At 38.1% G+C, this 27,729-nt stretch overlaps 1 long non-coding RNA gene across 2 annotated transcripts in view; it reads right to left on the bottom strand.

Moving 5' to 3' along the window:
• The window catches only part of LOC124167079, a 44,822-nt gene that overhangs the window by 2,783 nt on the left and 14,310 nt on the right, over window positions 1–27,729 (bottom strand). Inside the window, exons 2-4 of one of the 2 annotated variants that reach the window (XR_006866605.1) lie at window positions 18,017–18,106; window positions 1,506–1,804; window positions 843–1,009 (exon numbers count right to left, since the gene is read on the bottom strand). This is a non-coding gene — a long non-coding RNA (uncharacterized LOC124167079). Of the gene's footprint in view, window positions 1–636; window positions 1,010–1,505; window positions 1,805–18,016; window positions 18,107–27,729 lie in introns of those variants that run through there. The other variant, XR_006866604.1, reaches the window with a different exon arrangement.

Raw genomic sequence — 27,729 nt, 5'->3', positions numbered from 1 at the left:
TTATACCAGCAAATTTTTAAGTTACTTCCTGTGATACGCTATGGACGCCAGAGAGCAAATATCTAAATGGGCAGAGTATTTTCCTAATGAATTGATAAAATGGAGGAGACTCATACAATTGGGATTCAACAAGAATTCTTTACTTAGCCAACGAGGTATTTCTTCAGAAGTGGCATTAAAAATATAATTCACTTTATAATCTATCAATACTTAAAAATAATTCTGAAGAACATAATTTACATTCTTTCATTCTCTACTTAACATATTCACAAAAAAATGATGATTTGATTTTTTGAAAAAGAACTTTTGCAAAATGTTTTGAGAAAATATTTAGTTTATCAATTGAGAAAGAAAAAAAAACATGAATAAAAATTAAAGAAACTGATTTTCAATGCAGTGCTTGGATGAGCAATAATAAAAAAATGAAAGGTGACTGATTACATACAATGTTCATGATGCATCAGGATTATGCAAAGAGGTGAGATTAAATGAATGTATCTAAACTTGTTTGGAAGAACTGAAAGATGTTGACTTCATTTTGCATTAGTATAAATTAGGCTAAAAAAGCAAGAAATCCTTAATGGCAGAATATGCATCATGAATCAAAAAAATAAACTCATGTGGATATCGTTTTAAAAAATTGAATTGAATGTAGAAGAAATTATTTTATAAATGAAATTAATATGCAAAATTTAATTGAAAGTGGGTAATATTGATTGGTTGTCCTTAAAAGTTGATTTCATTGTAATACAAATTTTGGATTGTTATTCATATTTAAGCGGAGTTGGTTTGCGCAGAAGAAAGATAAAGGTGCTCAGGACAGTATTTGTGGAGAAATTTACCTTAGTGAATCTATCAAACGTTTCTACATCATCCTGATAATGCAATTAAATTTTAATAGGTTGACGCCTTCCTTCTTCTTTGTCTTGACATGTTTCTTCTCCTTTCAGTTGTCTGATGGTACCTCTTGCAATGCCTACATTCCTTCGGCCACCGGAATGTCTTGAGCCTAGGGAGAGAGTGGGTTAGTTCATGCAAGGTATATAAATGATCCTTCCCCCAAGACATAGCACACTCTGCACTGCAACATATGGAAAGTCACTGTGGGAAAGGAGGAAATTAACCCTTTCTCATTCAAGTGACACAGTTTCTAACCCGAGCACTGCAATGGTATGCTGTGAATGCCAAACCTTGTTTCAACATAAAATTCTAGATAACGCTCTTTAAAATCCTAGCCTTACTCGACATAATAATTCAAAACCCAGAGGGCCCAAAAAGTAAGCTACGTGTGAAACTGGGATCCTCTTGTCTTGAGCCTATGGAGAGAGTACATGCAAGGTAAATACCTTTCCCCCAAGGAATTGCATAAGCTTCATTGCGGTATACAAGTCATTGTGGCACAAGGAGGAAGTTACTACCTTTTCATTCAAATGACAGTTTCTATTCCATAATGCTGCAATGCCCATGTCAAACCTCAGTTTGACAAAAAAGTATAATTGACTCACCTAAAATAACTTAGTCTTACTTGGCACAATGATTCATAGTCCTAAGGGCCAAATCTAAGCTAAGTCACTCGCATTCTTCTTCCTGGAGTGGTCTTCTTGTCCTGGAGTCTCTCTCTTCTCCTAAATTTGGAGGACTCGAGAATCACACCCATCCTTTTGTTTCTGAACAATCAAAAGGCTCAAAATTTTTGCTCAATCATGCAACCCATCAGATAAAGTGCATGCAAGGTTCACACACTTTTTGCTTTTTTTATTCTATCTTCAAACTCCCATCATTTTGCTTCATCCTCCACGCAATCCTGGAAGAGAGTGAATAAATGACATGAATGAAATATACCACACTGTAAGTTATCCAAATATGTATCGTAAAATCGAAGAAATTATAATACATAGTACACATAAATTTCCTCAATATGGTACCTTTATGCCAGTTCCTTATGTTAGCTTAATATATGTATACCATTTGTGAATGCATATTGTAACCGTAGAAATTTGGCAGGTTACATATATTGGTTTGAATGGATATTTTTGAGGGAAGGAGAGCTTCATTTATTTGTCTTATATAAGTTTGACCGTGTGTGTGTGTGGGTAGTTCAGTGTGAATGGACTTGTGTGTAATGCATTTCACCTCCCCCCCAATTCCCCACCTCCAGATTTTGGGGTTTTCCCATCACGTGACTTTGTGTATGAGCTGGACCCAAATAGAGAAGAGTGCACTCCTTCTCAACCACCCACACCCACCGAGGAGTGATGGTGCAAGGCTGCCTACGACCACCTGATTCTCCATCACCTATACATTCACCCTCTCCCCCCAGATAGATAAAACATACCTTAACTCTCCCCATGGTGACTTACCTCTAGAAATAGGCCTCTTTCTCATTTTCTCCCCACCCTCCTCACCCCCTGAAAACCAACCCTCTTTGAGGCATGAAACCTAAGGAGCCACCACCTGAAAGAGATACATCAACCCTGGCCTTATCATGCTGCCGGAGGCTCTGCCATTTTGTCAGGGCAAGCGCCTCATTACATGAGTGGTCTATGGAGAGAGAGGGAGAACCTGGAGACAATGGAGTTTGGACCGGAAAGGAGGAAATGAGCGGAAACAGGAGAATGAATGGTAGATTTCCATCATCAATAAGAAGAAGATCAACCCATGTCATCCCACTGAGTATTCTCTCAGCCCAGGGTGTGTAGATGGTTTAGCGATGAGATATGAAGTGAAACACTTTGCAATTTCCGCATAAAAATTTATTAAACTACAGTCGATATATTTTGTGGGAGTCTTGATAATTCTGCAGTGCAGCAAAACATGTCGACTGTAGTTTAATACATTTTTATGTGGAAAGTGCAAAGTGTTTCACTTCATATCTCATAATGGATCTCCACAAAGTATCTGCCTCATCCATTCAATTTAGGCTCGGCGATTGCCGAAAAGGAGCCATTTGAGGACGTCATCCCTCAGCCGTGAACAAGACAGGAAAACTTGATAAGCCGAACCACAATCCTGAATTGTATCCCCTAGTAAAGAAGAACCTTCACTCAAAGCCCTGATCTAGTGTTGTTAAAGAAACCCAGATTCCCCCCCCCCAGAAACGAAGAAAGAAGATGCCGGAACCTTTGTTGAAGAGCCTTTGCCCATGAGTTTTTTTAATTGCATTTATGATTCTATCCTCTTTTCCCCTCCCCCCTTCCTTGAGTGATTGCGTGCACTAAAGTTTTTTAGGACAGGGTGTACTTTTTTATCTATAAGTATGCTTAAGGTTAATGTTTTCTTTTTGTTAACTAATTTTTGGGTGTTCATGTCTTGGTGAGAAACCAGGCCAAAGACTGATTGGAAGGAAACTTCCTGTTTTCTTTTTATTAAGTTTACTTTGTTTTGTTGAATTAATCATTTTGGTAATATCCACTGGCCAGTTTAATGTTCAAAGCATAGAAAGATATTGAACAATTTCACGTGTTCTATGTGTACATTTCCCTTTTTTTCTGCATTAAATATTCTGTAGAACTCAGAATCTATGTTATAAGCTCTAATTTTTTGTGTACCCCAATCATCGCAATGAGCCTCCCCACATAATAATAGGGTAGTTTTCTTCATCAAAGAAAACACAAGGCATGGATTCCAATTCGTTACCCATGATTAGTGCATTCATAATATAGAAATTATTTGGTTTTAGAAATTCCAGTTTAGACGAATGGCAATGGTTAATTTTAACCTCATTTGAAAAAGGTCAGATTGGTGCCCATGCAATGCCACTCGATGTGACGTCACCTAGTTTCTATACGAGTAGATAGGAGTTTTACATCGTCTGAAATTACCAATGCATGCATGAGGCACAGAGCTCAGGGAAACATATCTTAATAATCAACTATTTAAACTTCCTGTGGCCAGAAAGTTTCCCTTGTTTGATAGGGTATTAATAATCCTTATTTAAGCCGAGCGCTACCTGCTAGCAGGATAGTCCGCTTCCTGCATCACAGCAGCGCACATACCCTCACCAAAAGGTCACCTCACACGTCGACAGCGGGAACCATAATGACGTCACACGGGGTTTTCCCAGCATTCATACTTAGCCGTCACATTTTCGCGCGCTTGAAATTTCTCACTTTTCATTTAATCGCGAAAAATATATATAGTAATTTAAAAATCTATTAGGGTATAACACATACTCCAGGAGTGATAACCTTTCGATTTAGGCAATAAAAAAATAATAGGAAACCTCCCTATTCTCCCTTCCCCTCTTTCCCTCCCTTCTCTTTCTCCCCTCTTTCCAATAAACCAACCAACCCCCACCTCCTCACGTCACAATATGTATTTAGTCCCCATATGTATGCATGCATGCTATTTTATTCCATTGATCACTGAGCAACTATGTACATAGTTCATCAGAGCTATCTTAAAAAGACCCAATTATCATTGAGTCAGTAACCCTTTCCTTTTCACCATCTCTTTAGAAGTGAGTTTACCAGGATTATCACAAAAAGACTCATTTGAGGACCATGATTTCTTATTCTTCCCTGCCAAGGAACTCATGCAGTAAGTTCATTGCTCAAGAATTATTCTCGAAGAAATTGACAATTTAACACGAAGAGATTTGCCACTTGGTGACCTTATGACACTCCTTTTTGTGTAAAAGATGACAAATAGACATATAGCATTGTTTTCCGGATAATCCTCCGATAATTTATCTTACAATATTGAATTCAAGATATATTTCCAATATGGCTAGCAGGCCACTTGGAATTGCTCGTGAAGGATAGTTACCAGAGAAGTGGGAAACTTTGAACTCGGAATTCATTGTGACAAGGAAGGAAGAAGCGATATACAAAGTGATGGTATTCATATGTAAAAGCAACCAATGGAAAGAACAATTTCCGTATACTACAGCCAGTGGCGTGCAGGGGGTCCAGACCTCCCCACTCGAAATATAAAAACACTATTATTTTCCTTCATAAAAGAGAACAAAATATTGAAAAATCATGAATTTACAATAGATTTCTTTGACAAATGAAGTTTTTTCGATTATGAAAAATGTCAAAAATTAGTCAAAAACCCTCTAATTAGGACCCTGTTTTTTTTTAATTTTCCCCTTGGTTTTGGAGCCCTTCTGAACGAAATTCCTGGCTATGCCACTGACTACAGCTTTTACCCTGCTCGACATAAAAGACATCTCGACAAGATTGATCTTTATGTGTACCCTAATGTGTTTTAGACGAAAAGCATCGTGTGAATGCATACCTCAGCAAAAAGGTTTGCATGGAGAGGAGTAATAGTAAAGTGTTGAATCATATGAGCTATATTTGTCATTGAGAGTGTCAAGAGGTGTGCCTACCCGGCAGGATGTCCAACCACAGAAGTTCTATACAGTGACATAACAAAGGGTAATGAGAAAAGGATGTAAAGGACGCGTCAGGCACAAACCGAGGTGGCACTACGCACTTTGGGAGCATGAGATGCACCAACGTACAAACTTTGGTTGCAATCCGTGGAGTCGTATGGAAATGTATAGTGGATAGACAAACAGACATCCTGCCTTTTTTAAGGGGCTATTCGAAAAGGTTATTACGGAGGTATTTTTAGATTCCAGTGCAGTTTCATGGAATGGATTCACTAAATATATAATAGAGCCATAACACATTATTAAATTGCATAATCTGTGAAATTTTCACTTTTCATAGTATTTTCTCTCACGAAATATTTATTTTGTTAACTATTATCTAGTTTTTAAGAGCCAGAAAAGCGACAAAATGCATTTCCCGGCATACAGTTTCTGAAAATTTTCCGGGGTTGGACACCCGCGTTCTCCCGTGATACGGACCCTATATCATGAGCCCCAGCCTAGCTAGGATCGAGTGCCCTAGGGCAGCCGATCACCTCAGCCCGCCCAGAACTTTTTTCTCTCCTCCTTATCACACTGCCACAAATGGGGCATCAGAATATCAAGTGAAACCTTTTAAAAATAACATAAAAAGTATTATTTATACTATAGCACCTGAAAGTATTGAATTTCCTCGTTCAAAGGGGCATATGCTTTTATCAGCATAATAATATAATATTATTTACATCAGCATAATCTATGCAGACGACTCAAGAAAAAGTTGATACTGAATTTTTTTAAACGACTAAAAGTTATTAAACCGAACGTAGTCTAGGCTACGAGTAGCTACAAGTTAAAATAATTTTGCGGAAATGCTCACATCAGAGTAAACTAAGATGCGGTGATGCTGGAAAATAAATAATGAACATTCCAAAATGCGTACTCCTCAGGGAAAAATTAAACCAAATGTAAAAAGCACTTCTAAAGTAAAAAAAATACACAAAAGCGTGTAAAAGATCAAACCGAAAGTCAATCTACAAAATATGTCACTAACTTGGTCATAGTTAATTGCAATTGCGTTAAAAATAAGAGCGCTAAAATCAAGCACATAGTTCAGGACGTAGCAGTTTTTCATTAATCGCACTCTCTTTTACTTTCTTGCCCGAAAATATTTTCGCAATGCGCTTGACGCCATAAATATTTTTATGTAACTCATGGTTACTTCTCTAGTGCCTTAGTGGTGTATTCTCTTCCCTAGTGCCTCTCTGTTTAACCCCCAAATATACCAAGAAATAATTATCCGTTTTGATTTTCCAGATGACTCTATTCCTATTTTTAAGGCTGCAAATATTACTTTGTGATCACATATACCGTCCACGATATCGATTTGATTCATCACCTTAGTACGGCTCTCTGCTTAAAAGTCTAATAGTTTATTTTCCCTCGTGAACATGTCAACTACTTGTGCAATTGAGTGATTTCCGTTTAATAAGATCTCGCAGATTTCTCTATTCCTTGAATACGGTTCTATAGAGAGCAAGAATCCAAATTTATGCGTGGGAGATAGAAATCTCGCAGAATAATTATAACACTTCTACTGTGTCTCAAATAAAATGCAGATTTTTTATTTTCTAATAGTGAAATAATATCAAATCGCTGTCTGATTGTACACCATACCATTTCTATTTCAATGTCTGTTAATACATGGGAGGCGATGTATAAATGTGATTTGACTGCTAGAAAAACTCCGCCACCTTCCCCATCGCAATAGTAGATTTTAAATAGTGGAAAAACTTCGCTGTCTCACATATCCTTCGTAAGTCGATTCTCTGTCACTATGACCATAACCGCGTCTCGAAATTTGTACTAGATTTTAGCGCTCTTGTTTATAACGCAATAGTATGAATTGCGACAATGTTAATGTCATATTTTGAAGGTTGAATTTCGGATGGTCCTTATCTACGCTAATGTGGTTAAGATGGGCAAATTACACTGGGTGTGCTCATAAAATTTCATATAATTTCCCTGGGTTAATTGTTATGGATTTTTCCTTAGTTTCCGGCATTACTACTCTTAAATTTACTTCACATGACGTGAAGAATTGCCCAATGCGGATTACCTCTGAGGATAACCTTACTCATAACTAATATTTAGTGTAGAATTTTTCTCCCCGAATATCCCGCATAGATTATGTTGATGGTAAGAGTGCGTCTTTCAAAAAATGAGAAAAAGTATGATTATTGTGGACTAGATCCCTCCCATGAATCTACCGCCACTACCGCGCACAGTATAAACCTACTCACCCATGAAGGCACGCACTAGGAAAAGGTATACGGTGAGTTCAAATATAACTCTAAAGATAGGAAAAAAACCTCGTCCCGGAGCCCGAAAGTAAACACTCCAACGGCCCGACGCCTGAGGGGACGTGAATTACCTTAGTGCATTCCACCCGCTAATATTAATTTCGATGGGATATTTGCTCCTGGAGTTAGACTCCAGCAGGATTATTCCTCTAATCGTATGGCCGGGCAATAAGTCAAAATCGACCATAACTACGGCCTCGGGACATACGTATGTCTTCGAGCGATTAGTACGTAGAATTTTCATTTTTAGAAGAGCTGATTTTGATGGGTTTAAGGGTCATCTGAAAAACGCTCCTGGAGTTTGACTCAAGGTCCGGTAACTCGGTCGCGTCCGCGTTCGTCGTCGTCGGCTCTTGGTGCCGTGAAGGAAAAGGATGCAGGCTGCTTCCTGTGCCAACCTTCAAATTTCTTCACCGACCCGAGCCCATCAATAAAGGGTGTATCGTGAGTGTCTACATATTATTTAAAACGATAGAACATTTATGTAATACGAAAAAGGACTTGATGGAGAAGAATACCTGACTGAAATATTTTCCTATTTCCCTCCGACAAAATTCCCTCCCACAGATACCATAGAAAGTGCTGAAACTAGTTTCCAAACTGCGGTGAAAGTGGCATCGCTTCATTCTTTGTAATAATTAATCCCACTGTACCTTCTATAGATTGGGAGACGCATAGATTCATTCCTGGTGGGAGGGATAAAGTGATTTCCGAGGCGTTTGTACACACTTTTACATCAGATTCATTGTTTCAAATAGCATCCGCACCAAATAGAGGAGAAAGTATTCTTGGAATAATATCGACAAATATACCTCATCAGGTAATAAACATGAGCACCGTCGAATGAATTAGTGACCATAGGTTAGTAACTGCAAAATCTTCTTTGAATACCGCTGAAATTTTTAAAGAGCCTAAACTTTTAATTTTTAAAAGAGCTGATTTTGATGGGTTTAAGAGTCATCTGAAAAATGCTTCACCTGCGTTTCAAGAATCATTATCAAAGTTAAATGTAGGTGGTACTTGGAAAGCTCTTCTTTCGCTCGTATCCTCGGAAGTGAATAGCTACATCCCTAGTGAACCAAAAAAAAGAAGATAGCGACCGAGATGGTATGACGCGGAAATGAGAAAATCATTGAGGCGAAAAAGAGCGTGACATACTAAAATGAACTGCCACCACGCTAATGAACGCGTGGTATAATTAAAAAATAGTTTTTTTTTTAATTCCGCCACGAAGGAAGCGTTCAGGAATGCATTCAGCAATTTTCAAAGGAAAAACACAAGTAGATCAGTTAAGGGATATCCCAAAAGGATTATGGTCTCATTTTAAGGAAGTTCAAGGTAAAAGATCTACCGTATGTTCGTTGAGAAACGATAATGGAGATAAGTTGACAAGTTCCGATAAAGAAAATTCATTATATTCCTACTTCAAGAGCGTGGTCACCGAAACTTCTGATAACTCATCCTAGAAAGTGGTCAATCTCTGCATAGGAAAGATGCCGCCTATTGGCATTAGTACGCACGGAATAGAAAATATATTGAAATCGCTCAGTCTAAATAAATCACCTGAACCCGACGAAATCCCTTCTCGCGTGTACAAAGAACTTTCCTCAGATGTCGTTCCATATTTGCAGTTAATATTCAGTAAATCCATCGAGCAACACAAAGTACTTAATGACTGGAAAATTTCTAATGTAACGCCAATATTCAAAAGTGGAGGCAAGGAAGAGCCATCTAAATTCGGACCGATATCTTTAACGTCCATCTCATGCCAAGTCCTTCGAAATATCGTAGACAGCTCAGCAATGAAACACCTAGATGCGCAAAACTGTTAATGAGAACTCAACATGGATTCAGGAAAAGTAGACCATGCGAAACCCAGTGAGTGCTTTTCGCCCTGATACTTTAGTCTCCGAAGAGGACAACATTCAATTAGAAGCGATCGATCTCGATTTCAAAAAAGGTATTGATAATGAACCCCACGGAAAAATGATAATGAAACTGAAGCCTTACGGCCTAGATGAAGATGTCATTTCCTGGATAAGAGAACTTTTGAGCGACCGCTTGCAGAGAGTAAGTAGTATTGGACGGTGAAGTCTCCAACGAGGTTGGAGTCACTTCTGGCGTCCCTCACGGTAGTGCCATAGGCCCACTCCTATTCCTTCTTTATGTGAAAGACACTGGTGATATAGTCCACAGTAAGCTACGATTATTTGCAGAGGAGGCTGTAGTTTACAGAGAAATCCGTTCCAGCAAAGACATAGATGAACTAACGAATGACCTAGCTGCTATCCAAGCATGATACGATGCATGGCAGTTTGAATTAAATTTGAAAAATCGTAGATTCGTAGTAGTTTGGGAGGACCAAGATCCAGCCAGGTATACTGGACCCAAACAATGGTCGAGCGCGACCCTTTTGCGAACCCTTTCCTCGGTCACCCAGAGGTTATCCGGGACCTCTGGAGACTGCCATAACAGCACGAGCTCACCCCTACAGATATCACCTGTTGTAGTAAATTTTTTGCTTTTTTAATTCCAATACTTAGCGGTAAATAAAGGCGCTAATCATATTCCTCGCGGTTGAGCGATTAAATTCGTCTTTTGATCGAGATTCTACGATGAAAAATAAGTATTTTATGAAAAGTGATAAAATTAACGCCGATTGCCTCCAGAGATTTGCAACGCCGAAATTTTGTGATGGGAGGGGAAAAGTAAAATAATCCTTTCTCTTCCCCCACTCCACTTTTTAGCTTGACCACGTGTGTGAGCGTATCCGAAATTCTGGTGGAGACCGCAAATGTATTTGGCAGAGTGAGAGTTTTAACCCTCGTACACTATTTTCTTTAATATTGTAAAAAACCCGAGGTTGGGAAGAATCATAGAACACACTAAAAAAAGGATAAAAAACACTCACAGTTAGTACTAAATTTTCGGTGGCGTATTACCACCTTCCTCAGAGTTAGGTAAGAGACTGTAGGTAAAGGATAGCTGAGGGAAGGGGAAATAGTGGGGAGGTAGGGTCCAAAGAGGGGGGAAAGAGTGTGTTGAGGCAATTAAGGGATTATCGATTGATATTTAAGCCAGGAGGAAGAAATGCTTTGAATAGCCATATGTGCGTCAATTCAATGGAATTAAGTTTGAGTGGGTGGTCTGTGGGGGGAAGGGAGGCCAAAACTGATAGGTACATTGTAGCAATCATTGAATTGACGCTGATGAGTGGCCGCATGTTTCGCCACTGGGAGGGACGCAAAGTGAGAGGAAGTGCACGATGCCCTGTGGTCATTGATTTTTAGGTTAAGGGGGGTTGAGGATTTGCCTATATAAAAGGAGGGACAGTGTTGGCATTGAATGAGGTAAACTCCATTCTTGGAAGTACAGGAGGCCGCAAGGGGTGGTGGTAGACAGGTGACAAGATGACTAGGGATAGAAGGAGGGGCAAAAATTTGGGAGGTTTTGCATCTAGGATGACCACAGGGCGAAGTAGTGGGTGACTTCTGTAAGGGGTTAGTTGAGCGGAATAAATTTGAAAGGTTAGCAGGTCGTCTGAATGTGACAGTAGGGGGTTTGGGAAAAAGATTGGCTGTCGACTTATTATTTTTTAGAATAGGGAAGAGGTCTTTGAGGATAGATTGCAGGGATTGTATTCCAGGAAAGTAAGTGGTGCAGAGGGTAAGGTCACGTGGTTTGCTTCTATTGCATGGTTCAGCGGGGCAGTTTGCTGGGGGGAGGGGGGGTGTTTGAGAATTTTTTTATACAGGAGGGACTCTGGGTAGCCTCTATGGATGAGGGAACGGTGAAGGCTGTGAAGAAAATTATTCAGGGCATCAGGATTATTACAAATACGGTGGCCTCGAATGGAAAGGGAATAGGGAAGGGAGCGTTTAGTGTGGGAAGGATGACAACTGCTAAAATGAAGGTACTGCTGCTTATTCGTGGGTTTTACATGGACAGAGGTGAGGAATTTGTTGTTGATGAGAGAGATATTGACATCAAGGAAGGTAATCTGCGAAGTAGAAATGGTTGATTTTAATTAAATAGTTTTATTTTTTATTAGATAGTTTTATTTAATATTGTACTTGCGGATCTGCATCTACATAACTCAGTGAGGGAAATTCAAACAAGGCAAACCATTTCCTTTCTCCGCCGTCCAAATACGCACCGATCACCGAGTCTCCCCAAGCCAGAGCATGACTCGCGATGAACTCCGTAGCATGGAGGCGCATTCGACGGCATCATGTGCGCACATTGGGAACGCTACTCTGAATTTTCCTTCGCCTATCTCAACGAAACGGCAAAAATCACTACGGGCTATAGCAAGGTTTCTTTTAAGGTATACAAGACAGTAAAGAGATGATTCGAAGGGCCACTTATTTGAATGCAGTTGATTTTGAAGACGTTTTTCCGGAATGACTGACGAGCACATTGCCAGAACGCGTTTTTCTTTCGATCGAGAATGATATGTTCCTATCTTGATTTAAGATGCCTTTGTCAGCAGGCGAAAGGGGGAAAAGAAGTCAGCTTGTTGGAGGCAGGCTTATTCATAGCGGAAACGTAGCTAAGGATGAATAAAAATCGAAGCACCGTGTACTACTCTGAGAAACGCAACAGAGGCATTGAAAAATCGTAGAAGACATCCACCTGAGAAGTGACCGATTAGGACCTAGGTGTACAACCTGAGATGTATTTGCTTGCAGATAATAAATCGAAATGCTGCTGAGATTTCAAATTTAATAAAAGGAGAGATATTGTCCCAAGTGAAGTGTGAATTCAATGGAGTATATTTTTCGTTCTTCATTTTTTTCCGCATTAACTCAGATATTTTATTTGACCCTTAAATACTGTAAAAAATAATTTGACATCAATATGTCGAGCATTGATTTAATATTACGAAATTGGTTTTCAAAAAATGGAAGGAAAGTGAGTTATATAATTGCAGAAAATAAATTTTTTTTTTGCCACTAGTTAGGAATAAATAAAATGTTAATTTTGTTTTGCGAGTTATGGAATTTACCTCGAAAAATTGTGTCGTCAATCAAAGGCTATAGCGGGTTAAGATGGTAAAATCTGCACTGGGCTGAAATCTTATTTAGGATTATGCACTCGAAAGTAAATATTTAGAAACCCCTTCAGCGAAATTTTTAGATGCCTAGGTGGTCCCACGGTCCTTTTATCGTAAAAAACGTGTTTTTTCGAAAAACATTTTTCCTGAGCGATTCTTTGCTTTAAAAAATCTGAAAAAATTCATGAAAGTATATTTTTATGCCCAAATACACCCTGATTTTTTTCATACTTTTTGGGTCAAAATTGAGTTTATGAAAATTATTTTAATTTTTTCATGAATTTTTAGGTTATGTTAGTAATATTTGGCAAACTTTTAAAAAATCATTTTTTGTGTATTTTTTATTGTTCTTTTGAATGGCTGTGATAGATTTGCCATTTTTACTCCGGAAAATCTTCAAAATTTGAAAAAAACCCAATTTTTGGTGTTTTCCCCATACTTTTTAGCAGATAAACTCTACCGCATGTCAATTAATAACGATTTTTAAATTATATTTTCGTTTTTTTAAGTGGTGGGATCAGATTTGCCGTTTGAGCTTTAAAGAATCTATAGCCCAGCGTATTAGTGAGCTCCCTGAATACATTCTGCACGGTATACAACTGCTACGTAAAATCTCTAATATGATAAAAGGGAAAACAATAAAAATTAAATATAAACTACGCTTAATTACCATCATTTTATTCAAATTTGAAATTTTATCGAATTCGAATTACAATTGTGGTAGAAGCCGCATACTTTAACAGCTAGTCAATGAGTATTTTCGCATTTTAAAGGGAGACTTGGAGTCTTTGTGAAGATTATTTTGTTAAGATTATTTGAATGTGTTTGGGAGGATAATACAGAACTATTGGTGAATTGATGAGATATATTGTTGTAATGGCACGCTGGGGATATTGTTTAATTATGTGTGCGGGATTGTTGCGAGGAGTGTGCAGTTTGGCTGAGGGAAATATATTGTTGACAGTCGGTCGTCGCTCGAGAAATGAACTGATCGGTGGTATTTTCGGTGCGCGACATTTATTTGAAATAAATCAACATTCCGCCCTGATGATGAGTGCCGAGACGGTACTTGAAACGTTGGCCGTTATAAAAACATTAACCCGGTGGGAATCCCGAGAAGAGTTTACCCACATTATTCGCCGAGAAAGTGTAAAATCATATTTCACAATGAACATTTTGGTTATAGCATTTATAAATAATGAGCGGCGGAACCGATTTGAATCATTTTTGACTTATTATAATACCGTAAGGAAAACATTTAATAAAACTACAACAATTAGTATTACAATTGCTTGTCAGAAAGGCATTTTCTCTATCTACATAGGGTTGACCAGGGCATGTTACGCAGAATTTCTTTCTGTGAATTTTCTAATTTTTATGTTTTAACTTATCAAAATTTAGACATTGTGGTTTTATGAAGCAGTTAATAAAGTCCAAATTGTGGCGAGCCATTTATAACTCGGTTTGGTAAAAGTGCACTCCGTAAACGTGCCCCGTAAGTAAACGAACCCGAGTGTACACTACACATTTGGGTTTATTCTGCACTAGCACCTTCTGATATACAACAGTTTTTGCTTTGTTATTAGACGCACGAACAAATGAAGCGGATAGTTTACCAACAGTGAACATGACACATATAATTGTTCATGAGAAAAACATGGATTTCCTAAATTCAGACTACAAACACTCAACGGTTGACATAGGAATTAGCTAATCATCATCGCAAATGAAACACGAAGCCGAAATTTGAATTTATTTGAACTCATAGGGCATATCAGATGGGATCATGGGAATCCTTGGAATGAGAATATCCTCATCTTCGAATTTTCCTTTGAATATAACCGCGTGAATCACATTGATTATCGTTTTTTATCACCTAATATGTTCCATTGCATATTTTAGGTTTCAAAGGTTCATGACCACCGAGTCAACCTTCTGCTGTACATTTTGCGTTGGTCACACCTAAGAAGTTTAAAAATGCAGATGGATAGTTGGTGACTTCATCTATTTTTGTAACACAGTCAATAGATTTGAGTGAATGCAGAATACCGATTATTTGCAAATTTCGAACTTTCGAAGAAGTAATCCACATCTTTGTCCTGAGCCGCCAAAATTGCTTGCTCGCTCTAAAATTTGTGATTATTGTGCTCATCAGTCATGTTCGAGAGCACTTTGTTGAGGAGTTCATCTTTCGATGAAACGAAATTGCAAAAATGCCGAGGATATGAAATAAATCCACTCGATTCGTCGACAAGAACACGGCCTTTACCGATAGTCAAACATTTTTATGAGGCTCACTTATTAAATTGGTAAAAACAAAACAGATCATTTAGTAAGTAGAATGACCGACTTGAACTTTCCTAAAAATGTCCCCTAGCATCCATATTAATTTCTTCCATGAACTGATATTATTTTTAAATGTTAATTCTGCTATTCGAGGTTGATACGAATCCAAAAAATTCTATTCATCTAGAAAATCGTTCAAACATATGTAGCCGTTCTCGAGTTACAAATAGTGTAACTAACACGATTTACGACTTTTTTATGAATATAAATATACTTCGATTAAATAAATAAATATCATAGAAACACTGAAAAAGGGACACTCACAAAATGTTTTTCAGACGTTTCACTGGGGTTACCCACCATTCTCAATGCGTGAGACAGGATTGCTGATGTCTTCTGTGGAGTTTAGGGGGGGGGGGAGGTTGAAGGGGTAGATGGAGGTGGGGAGGGATAGGCTGGTGGCTACTGAGCGACGTTTAGCCCTGGCGGTTTGAACGCTGTTTCCACCCAGGTGTGCTGGGTAAATTTTCTGGTAGTATTTCGATTTAGGAAAGGGAAAAGCACTGCTCGAAGGAACTATTTTGTGTTGGAGTACTGGTTCAACGAATGAGGGGGACTTGGTGGAGAGGCGATGGTTGTTCATTCGAATCGAGAATGCCGTGGTGCATTCTCCAATGTAGTAGGCAGGGCAGAAATTGTAGGATAGTCGGCAGATGGAATTAAAGGAAGTATTTAAAGGAAAAAGGAGAAGAGGAAGATTTGTTGATGACTGGTGGGGAGGTGGAGCGAAACAAGAAGCAGCACTTGCATCTTTGGCGGTTGCATGTTGAGGAGGGAGAAGATAGGGGGGCAGTGCGGGGGAGAGAGGGGCGGATGGATCGGAATATTTGCGCACGTTGGGCGCCTTTCTGTAGGTGATAGAAGGGCGGGAAGGGAGGAGATTGGAAGAACTTTGGTTTGCGCTGATGATGGGGTAGAGGTCTCTCAAGATATTTTTTATTTCTTCGGGTTGTTTAGGCCTTCTTCTAATTCATTGGATAAAATTCTAGATTGTGCATTCGCAATAGGGTACAACATCAACAGGTTTCCACTATCAGCTCGCCGATTACTTGGATGAATCCGTTCTGACAAATTAGTTGGATCTTTGCATTGATTGAAAACTAGAAAAGACATTCAACGCAAAACCCAAATGAAGTAGTATGTGATGATTATAAAGGCTATTTGCTGTATGTAAGTCAAGTTGGACGTCATATAATGACACACATATCACCCGTCTCAAGGGACGGGTGAAAAAGTATGGAGCTCATTGCAGAAAATCATAATAATCAACAGCTTTCTAAACTAATTAATGCAATAATCAACTGCTATGTATGACCCTTCATCGCCAATCTAAAATCACTAAGTGAATACCAACGCTGGGTTTGAATGCATCCCTTACCGTCGGGTTACGGATACCCCTTTTGCAAATCCCTAACGTTCAAAATGTGTACTAGCAATCCATAAAAAGGATACGTCAACCCTTGCCCAACTCTTAACTTGTATATTACCAGTTACCATTTAAAAAAAGTATCTAACGGTTACAGCGAATTTAAATTATTTGAAACCCATTATTTATTACAAAAGGAGTAGCCAAGGAAAAAAAAAGTTGAGATCTTAATTCCGATCAGGGGAATCGATCCAGCAACATTTACTATGACGACGTTGCATCAACTCCACTACGCCACCACGACTTTTGACGTTGAGGTCTTTATAATACATAATATCGGAACAGCAGTGAAAACCGGAGCAAGGGCACAGAGTATGCACACGAAATTAATCATTAAATCCATCAAAGATCAAAACAAAACGAAAAATTTAGTAAGTAACTTCTCCCTTTTTGTTCATATATCTTCACATGGAAGCGAAATATTTGCAGTGCGTGAGCAAGGAAAACAAATGGAGTAAGGGAAACTAAATTTTCTTGAGAAGCAGAGGTGGCGCCACAAACTTTGTCCTAAAACTTTTGAAAGTGACTGTACCTAAACAAACCCGTCTTTCGAACTGCCAAAGCATTTTCAGAGGACTAAATAACCACGTCAATAACTCTGATGGACAAGTTATCTCTTCCGCAAAATTCAGGAATCAAACGTGTGTGCTAGCAAGTTACAATTATTTAATCCTATTTTCAATAAAAAATTTCAGAAAAAAAACAGTTTAAATATCTTTGGAAAAAAATGAAGTGTTATAATTTAAAAAGTGCGTTTAAACGCAATACGAAGTGTTTTAAACTTCAAAAACAGGCGGTTATATTATTTAGCTGTAACACGCAAATACCTATAGCAAGGATCTCTTAAATATAAAGAATTCTCAACTGATTTCAATCTAGATGCATTCGGAAGAATTGAATGATTAAGTTAGGTGCCATAGCCATAAGTTTAACCATAGTGTAGATACTAACGCGAGGAAATATCAAAAATCTGTTGGCGTTGCAAAGAATGGAGCTCATTTCAGCATATTTTCCGTCAGTTTCTACTAGACAACACTATCAATATTCTATTATTACATTTAAATGTTGTCGAAAACCAATAAGAAGTAGCATCGGGGCATAAACGTCTTAATGTTCCAAGAGAACCCATCTTCTAATTCACCCAGTGCCAACATACTCAAAGAATCACTCGTCAAGCGTATTCAGAAGGCGTTGATATCCATAACAAATATACAAGTGTAGTTAAATTTTAGTCGTCGCCTATATATTAAGAAATTAAGAACACCAAGAAACCTAAACGCACAAATTTCCACGCATCTTTTACGGTATTTTTTCTGGAATTTGAAATTTTTAAAATCTCCATGCTGAGCGGAGGAAGTCAAAAAAAATGTTTATATCTACACTTAAGTATATGACGAAGTGAAAAATCTCTTATTTCAAGTATAGGCGAAGTATTAACAATTGCAACAATTTGGCGCATAACATAATAAAATGTTGTGTTATAATGAAAATTGAAATTAGCTTACCATTTATTCCTCAGGCTCGCTCTCCGAAGAATTCCAAGAAATATCATTCGTGTAACTGACACACCACAAATTTCACATGGAATGGATGCACTGAAAATAACCAAAGAAAGACACACATTAACATAATGCTGATAGTTTACACGAACAGAGAGTACGAAAAGCATAAAATTTGAATTCTTAAATATTATCGCAGCACCATACGACTATTACGATGATGGAAAATTTTAGGTAATAAACGAAGTTGGTGAATAATGATAGTTAATACACTAATTTATTCGATAATCCTCCCTTTCCCAGTCAACACAGTATTCGTAATGAGGTCTTATATGAACTCATACGTTGGACTCCTTTAAGATTCCACATTAAGAGACATGAAAGGGCCTTTAAGACCTCACACTTCATGAGGTCACATGAATGATGCCTTAAAGACCGCATACTTCATGAAGTCTTGAAGACCTCACACTTCATGGGGTCTTCAAGATCACACACACACGAGGCCTGAAAAATCAAGTCATGTATATGTTAATGAACTATAATTTCAATCGTAATTATATATTTCTGCGTGTATAATATTTTTTCTTCCTTCAATTAACTCTTTATATTAAGAGATGGTTTCGTAAACTTCTCCCTCCGATTCTATTAAATAAGCTGACACTTCCACTTTCCGCTAGGTCCGCCATTGTGTTGTCGTGTTATTCTACTGCCTTGAGCTCAGACGTCTAGTTTATGATTAATATCGTGTGTATTCCATGGCCTAGTTCTTGCTCGTGTTTTTCCTTGTGTCTACGAACGTGAATCAGGATTCCATCGGATCTGAGATTGGCACGAACCTTGTGGACATCATGATGTGTTACGTGCACGGAGACTTGGAAGGTAAGTTTCAATGATTTTATGTGTCCGATTCTTTATCCACTTGTTAATGAGAAAATCCATTAATAATACTATTTTCAAAGCTGGTTAAGTTCATGCTTATCTTTGATTATCGGTAAATATATCCATGTAAAATATTTAGGTGGAACACGTTCTGTAACGTGCCTTTGTTGTTGTTCACGTTTCATCTCAGGGAAAACTTTTTGCTTTGTAACTGCTTTGGAAGCCTTTTGAAACTGCTTTGGAACACCAAAATCTGCATTGGAACTGTTGTGAAACTCATTTTCACTCATTTGTACCAAAAATTAGAAATATGAAGACGTTTGTAACTCATTTGTGATCCCCTTTGGAACTCCTTTGTACAGAGTGTGTTCGTTTGGATTTGCTTTCTACTCATTTGGAACTACGTTTGAACGATTCGGCAGGATTTCCAGACGTCATCATTCGTATTGTAACTGCTGTGTACGGTGAAAATTCATTTGGAACTCCCTTTGAACGAGATGACAGGATTTCCGGGCGTCATCATTCGTATTGTAACTGTTGTGTACTGAGAAGATTAATGTATAACGGCTTTCCATACGTTTGTAATTCTTTGTGAACAAATCCATGCGATTTATATACGTCATCATTTGTTTTGGCACTGTCTTCTACGCGCCAACATACCATGGCCAGGTTCAGTCTGATACGTTTGGTCGAGAAAAAAAAAAATCTTTAATATATGCAATAAAAATGCATACGTAGTTTAATAAGAAATAATCGCAAGTCAGTTAATAGAAACGGAACTACCAAATAATCACTCGAATTAGTTTAAAAATTATTCTATTTTCCTTGTGGCTTAATCGTATTTTTGGGTCCGATTTGAAATGCGACGAGATTATCTTCACTACGTACCGAGAATTTTGGTTGCGTATAATAAAGGTATTCAATAACAAATTCATAGCGCTCGCGTTTTTTTGCGTTTCCAACTATATTATTATCGTAAAAATTCAATGTCTATACTTTCAAAGTATACTTCGCAATTATAAATATTGAGAATTTTACGGCATATTTGCAACCTTTTCTTTCATTGCTTTCGTTCTTTGATATTACCGGAAAAGTAGTATTTTGCATAGATTAATATACATAAAACCATAGAGTAAGTATATAATATACTTACTCTATGATAAAACATACCGATGTATTGTCTTCGCGATCCCTAGGAAATGGTTTATGTCCATATTTGGATCCGTATTTTAGGGCTGAATTTTTTCGCCATGAATCCCTCCTTCGAAAATATATTTCAATGTCGAGGTTGACAAGTTCGATTACCCGGAAAGGCCTTTTTTCGCATTTCCCATTGCATTTTCAGATATTTAACATGACGGTTTTCAAGAAAAAATATCCAGAAACGAAGGCATTTCACTCAAAAATGGACACTGAATGATCCACATCAACCACGTAAGATCGGAATTAAGCTCTCGATAAGGACTTTCTTGACCACCAAAGTGACTTACCCCTCACTCCCCTTTAAGAAAACATGAAACTGATGAAACACTTGTGAAGCTTGTCGAGCTTGAAGGTCTTTCGTTTATGACTATTGCTTTGCAAAGCAATGGAGCTATAGTGAAATGGCGGCACTGCCGCACTTCCATTCGTAATAGTCATTTTGCCTAAATATCCGAAACAGACTAAAATTAACTTCAAGAAAATCGAATACGCCATCTTGAACTGCAACAAAGCAGGTGGCATAGTGTACAAATAAGTTCCAAATGGGTGTCCAACTGGTACAAATCAGTTTCAAAACGGATGAACGAGTGGTACATACGAGTTCCAAATTCAAATCCAAATGAGTCCCATAGCAGTTTCCAATGGAAATCCAAGGCAGTTCAAAATATGTTACAAATGAGTTGATGACATGGTAGGATGCTAAGACGTCATGAACTGCTGTGTACCGTGTTTCAATTCCACAGTAGTTCAAAAGCACATACAAATCAGTAGTACAAAGCAGATAGATGACAGTTCCAAATGACTTACACAGCAGAAATTTTTCCCCGAGATTTCATTCATTCATCGTATCCTTATAAATTTGCTGTTATCGCATTTTAAATTATCTCCGCTAATATACACTATCTCGATCATGTCTAGTACGTGTTCAAGCAATGTTTTTATTATCTCGGGTTCACAAAACAGTTTTCTCTAAGATAATTGAAGTTTATAAACTTCTCAGTTCTCAAAATCATGACGTAAACAAACAAAAGTGCTAACCGATTTATAATTTGCTTGATTTTACTTCGTAATGTAACTTATGGAACGATAAAGCATAGAAATAACGTTCACCATGTATTTAAGTTAACTTCTAAGAGCATTCTAATGCAATAGGAATGTAATTAAGTGTAAGAGTTAATCAAAAGTAGTTCACTAATTCGGTTACTCCTAAAATTAACCAAGTTAAAACGGTCATCTTCGGTGCTAAAACCGGCCCTGGGAGTATTTAGGGACTGCTAATGAGATAAATAGTCTTAATCTGGTTTATTTGATGTTATCATGTTATCAATCATAACTCTCAACAAACTTAAGTTCAATGTTTTTTTGGCAGCCTCTCTTATGAAATGGAACCCGACATCAGCAAGAGGTGTCGCCTTGGAGAGAGCGGAGAGGCAGCGGCTGTATCAAGCGGAGACCGCGTAAAGTATGCAGAGAGAAAGAATTCAAAAACTCGCGATGTTTGTTTATTGACTTTATATTATGAAGAATAAATTTATAAATATCATGAAGTTGTCTATTCCATTTTGTTTTTCTGCCGTATTTCCACCTATGGTTCTCATTAAATGTACTATTTTGCTTTATTTTAATTGGATACGTCGGGTACTTATGTCATCGGAGAATTTTCTTAAATAAAGGTGCGTAAAGTATTTTGAAATCTTAATTAATGGGCTAGTAGGGGCCCCGGCGTTTTATTAGGCTATTTCAAAGCCATCTATCAGAATTATTACGAAGTGGGTAATTTTTCTGGTTCTCCAGGTAGTTCCATTATCACACACGTGGAGGCGCCACATTTGCGCCTATATCATATTGGAACTGTTATAGGAGTCCTTTAAGACCTCTTGACTGAGCTCCTTCAGAGTCGTGTGAGACCGCGAAAAGAATTCCTATACGAGTGCATATGACCTCACGGAGACATCATTATGAGGCCATTTGGGACTCTTTTGTAGGAGTCCTACAAATTCGTCAGACTTCTTTATGACCTCATGCATGAGTCATACGTGTTTACTGGGTTATGATTGCTAAGGTGGTGTAAGTCAACAGTCGGTGAGAGAGAATTTAAGAAAAAAACCGAAAGGTCTTGGCTGGTAAAATTCCGAGTGAATTCCCGAGCATTTGCGGTGAAGTTAAACAATCACCAGCACTTGCTGACTTCATCAAAGGAGAGGCGTATATTTCAACTTTAAAAACGAAATATTAAGGAATATATCTTGAAGGATCTCCGATGAATACCATGCCACTGATAACTGCAAGGTTAGGCAATCTGCGGTTAAATTGCACAGTCATACAAATATTCTACTATCTTGGTGACACAGTCCCGAAAATTCTTTTACAATGTTCTTGCGGCAAGTGCTAAGACGACGTGAAAACTCGATCACTATCTCCTCTTGCCAACGATGGGAGACAAATCATATTTTTAGCTGTTCTCAAAACCCACTCACCCACCCACTCACAAACCCACTTAAAAATCACTCAAGAAACACGTACGGATGACCTTCAAGCACTTTGTCGACGATACACAAATACAGGCATCCCCCGAGTAACGTGCTCAGGACAAACTCTCCCTTTCATAGTGTATATATTATTCTCTTTTAAGTTGGATATAGCAAACTGCAGAATCGCCGTATTCTTCTCTGGCAGCGCTGAAATAGTTATCAACCCTTAGACCCTTAGCACACGCCGATTTTGGACGGCCGTCCACATTCCAATAGTGAACGTGGACGGCCGTCCACATTCCAATAGTGAACAATGGAAGGGCATGGAAGCTTGCACAATGACCGACCGCGCACCGGCACCGGTAAAAAGTCGGTTAGCTACTGATCATTGCCACTACGGATCTCGGGCGCCGGCTCAACAACCAAGTAACTTATCTTTTGACCTGTAAAAATCCGGCGTGTGTGCAAGCAGCGCTTCACCGGTAAAATATCGGCCGGTATACTACTGGCTATCCAAAATCGGTGCGTGTGCAAGAGGTCTTTCAGTAATCTTCGCAAGAATAAATACTGGCAACAATTCGCAATTCTATGTTACGATGAAGACGAATCTGAGGCGAACAAAATTGATTATTTTACGATATTAGTTCCCCTTAGTCACCATAGGCTAGAAATGATCAAAAGCCTTTAAAACTTGAAAAAAAACGAGCGTTGTGTGACAGGGATTGTTAATATAATATGAAATGCATACCTCTAGGACCACTTCAGCGTTTAACAGGGGATAATTCGAATAAAAACGGAAGCCAGCCAAGGCCGGGTAAATCGTAACAAAAGTAAGTATTTGATACAAAATACACTCATAAGTACGATTAACATATTTAACAGTGCTATCATAATTAATATGCATTGACTCCTAACTTGCCCGCTTGACTCCTTGAATTTCCGGAGCGCTAAAAATGTCATTGCTGCGTATTTAGATATTTTTCTTGCCTTGCCCTCTATTTATTAATGATGAAAAATGAGCACCAGAGCACTCATATTAGGCACAGAATTAGCCCTCACAAAATCACAATCCGAAGGCATTTCTCACCACGGCATCCACAAATTCAAGCACGGCTCGGAATACGGCGTTCACCGAAAGCGTGTAGTCAGCGAGGTAGCTGTGTGTGACGTCACAGCCATTCGATCCTGACTTCCCGCCGAAACAGGCCGTTTCAAAGGCGCACAAATTTCAACGGAGCACTAAAGAAAATGTAATGCACCTATTGCAGAATTTTTTTCACCAATGTGAATTATTAGCCAAAACTCACCGTTATCATCTACTTAAATGGGTATTTTCGTTTGAGGTTAACACCCCTATTGGCTTGAAAATACAAAGGTAGATCAAATTTGTTATGCTTCGGAAAAATTATTAAATTTTTTAAGTAATTTGAAACAAGATATAAAGTTATGTGGATAGTAGAAGAAACTCTTGTCTTACTGATTTGGAATTGGTTTCTCCAAGCTGCAATTTGATTTTAATTTTGATGATGGTGATAAAAATGTCTCTGATAGCTAACTTAAATATTCCAAAGAGCAAATCAATGACGTACATTGGATCTTTAGGTATTCCTAAGTACCTCTTGCGGTAACTTCATTATTAAGTCAATTATATTATTGTTTCCACCAACTCCAAAACTGCCAGCTGAGTATGTGCTCGAGAATATTTCATCAACAAAAATTATGTTTGGCGACTGTATGGCAATCTCTGGTGTACTAAATCTAAGACTAAGTTGGCATCAATTAACTTCGGTGATCATTGAATAGTAGTATAAACATTATTCTTAATCTTTCGTAAATTATTTTCCTTCAAATGATTCAATAAAAATTGTTTTCGATCGAAATCCGTTCGACTTATTTAGGAAGACCGAAAGTAAAACAGTATATCACATTAACTGACGTTCTAATATATAAAAATGGAATTTAACATACATATAAAACTAACATTAAAATGATATGCACAGCAAAAATACGATGTTTTTCCGCTGATTTTTGGTCATCTCGCCTTGCTGCAGTAAACAATTTCCTTCGCACACGAGAATTAAGGGGCATTGCATTAAAACGTTCTCCCGGATTTCTCATTGTGGTCGATTTACAAAGCGGTATAAAGCAATATATATACACGCCTTCTTCCTAATTCCCTCCATTTTCACCCTCGTTATTTTTTCGCAGACGAAGGATCACAGGTTTGTTGACGGGATTAACGGGTTCCGCGAGAAGTTCGCTGTGTGTGACGTCAGCATGCCTTCGGCAACCATCGTGCCCTCTCGGAGCGTTTGAGCCGACCCTCGTATTCCACACTTTTTGCTTAGCCTTTTAAGGGTTAAATTTTTTAATAAAAAAGCGCTGAAACTGCCGCCAGTATCCCCTCGGTGTGTACTTTCATTTACGACAGTAAAAAAAATTGGTGAACAACCCTATCATTAGCCGCGTCCGGCTTTCCATACTATCAGGGGCTGCGGCGGACTGCGCGCGCGGCAAAACATCGATTTTTATTTTGCGTGATACTAACGGTAGTTGTTGATTTTTTTGGATGGACACTCTAAAACGTTTGATGTAATTTTAACTTAAATATCTCGAGGTAACTCGGAGATCCTTTCTTTTATAATCGTACGTGAACACAAAATTTCGACGAAAAACAGAGTCCTCCAATTTGTCAATTTGTATCGAATCAACTATAAATATCGCAAGACAGCGAAGAAATTAGGTTATAAGAAATGTAAAATAAATGTGACCCTAAATAAATTATATCTTATACACAATTCACTTGCTAAAAGATTCACTTCCCAACGTCCGCCGCAGAAATATCGCCGCACGTTAGAAATATCGATCTTTATTTCGGCGTCGCAGGTGGTCGCAATTCCCCTTTGGTATCATACTCTATAGGTTTTGTTGTATATGTGGTGTAAATATCTCACGGTAACTCGGTGATCCTTTTTTTATAATTGCACATGAACACCAAATTTCGACAGAAAACAGGGTCCACCATTTTGTATCATATCGACGATAAATATCGCAAGAAAGTGAAGAAATAAGGTTGTATGAAATGGAAATTAAATGTGGTACCAATATAATATAGCTTGTATACAATTAATCTAATTTAAAAGATTAAAGGTCCAACATCTGTCGATCACGATATTCCCCGTGGCCAACAGCGAGCTGCGAACTGTGCCGAACGTTCGAAAAACCAATTTTAATTTCAGCGTCGCAGGTGGTCGCAATTCTACTTTTGTTATTATACTCTATAGGTTTTTTTGTATATGTGGTGTAAATATCTCACGGTAACTCGGTGATCCTTTTTTTTATAATCCTAAACGAACACAAAATTTCGACAAAAGACAGGGTCCAATATTTTGTATCGTATCGGCCACAAATAATAAAACTGAGTCGTGAAATTTGCCAAGAATTAACAACAATAAATCGCATAATAAAATTATAAGTTTTTGTTTGTATTGAATCACTACAGAAGGTGTAGCATTAGTTTTAACATTCTGAATTTCGAAAAATATTTCAATGATGGCAATTTTTGCGAAAATTGTTCAAATTTGAGGCCAACTAATTTGTTTGAAAATTTATCCAAATGTCTAGTTTGTTTAAATTTAAATTTATCTAGCTTGCGTCAAAAAATGCACTTATGTGTTGACAACAACTGTGTAAAGTTTCAAATTCCGCACTCAAAAAAATCGATTTTAAGGTTTTGACCAGCTTTTTTTCGATTTCAGCCCACTGCGTGATCGTCTTCAAGGATTCCTGAGCTGAGATTCCCTTTCAGAATAAAATGTGCTCTGCGTTAACTTTTCCGCCTCTGTACTAAGAAGTACCCCAACAAAGTTCGCGCCACCACTATAGCTCAACGGGAGAGTCTGTTTCCTTTCCAATGGGTTGTTATTCTCTGGTCAGTGAAGGAAATTCAAACAAGGCAAATCATTTCCTTTCTTCGTCGTCCAAATACGCGACCGACCACTGAGTCTCCCGCAACCCACAGCATGACTCGCGATGAACTCCGTAGAATTGAGGCGCATTCCACGGCATCACGCGCGCACGTACGGAAAGCTACTCTGAATTTTCCTTCGCATATCTCAACGAAACGACAAAAATCACTACAGGCCATAGCAAGCTCTCACTTGAGATAAGCAAGACAGTCAACTCGCAGATTAGATGGGCCACGCATTTGAATGCAGTTGACTTTGAAGAAGTTTTAGCTTTTCTGGAAGAACTGACGAGCACATCTCCAGAACGCATTTTTCTTTGGATCAAGAAGGATATGCTTCCTATCTTCCTTTGAGATACCTTTGTAAACAGGCGAGAAGAGAAAAGTAGTCGGTATGTTGGAGGCAGTAGCGATAGCTAGCTTAACGTTAGCGGAAACCTAGCGAAAGATGAATAGAAGTACTGCGTACTACTGGAAGAAACGCAGCAAGGAGTGTAATGAAGCATTACAAATCGAAGAAGAGTTGTATTATGTACACCTGGGTGTACAGCCGGAGATGTTGACGCTAATATATAATACATCGAAATGCTGTCAAGATTTCGAATTTAATTAAAGGAAGAGATATAGTCCCAAGTGAAGTGTGAATTCATTGGAGTATGTTTTTCGTGCTTCGATTTTTTTGTCCACGTTAATTTAGATATTTTCTTTGGCTCTTAAATATTGCCTAAAGTAATTTGACAGCAATAAACGTCATGAATTGTTTCAATAAAAAAATTGGTTTGCAGAGGAATTTAAAAGAAAGCGATGTATCAAACCAAAGAAAAATAAAGTCCTTTTTGTTTGTTTTGGCCACTCCCTAAGAAAAAATAAAATTTTATTTTTTACGATTTATGAAATTTACTTCGGAAAATTGTGTTTCGTCATTTAAATTTGTAGCAAATGTGAGTAGGAAACATTTTAAGTCGCAAGTAACGTAAGTTACTAAAACATTTTAAAGTGATGATTTGTTTAGGTGTTTAGAGAAATTCATGATGCTCAAAATCGCCCCTCACCATTGCTGCCTTGCAGATTACGTCTAGCGAATATTCATGCAGTAAATTATAAGAGACGAGGAAATGAGGAGGTGGAGGTGGGCATTCAGAGAATTCGAGGACGAAAGCCAGAGTAGCTTCGAAGAGGAAAAGGAAAGGAGGTTTAGA

Source organism: Ischnura elegans, chromosome 10, assembly GCF_921293095.1.
Source record: "Ischnura elegans chromosome 10, ioIscEleg1.1, whole genome shotgun sequence".
Lineage (NCBI taxonomy): Eukaryota > Metazoa > Arthropoda > Insecta > Odonata > Coenagrionidae > Ischnura > Ischnura elegans.
This window is presented reverse-complemented; position numbering and strand designations above follow the sequence as displayed.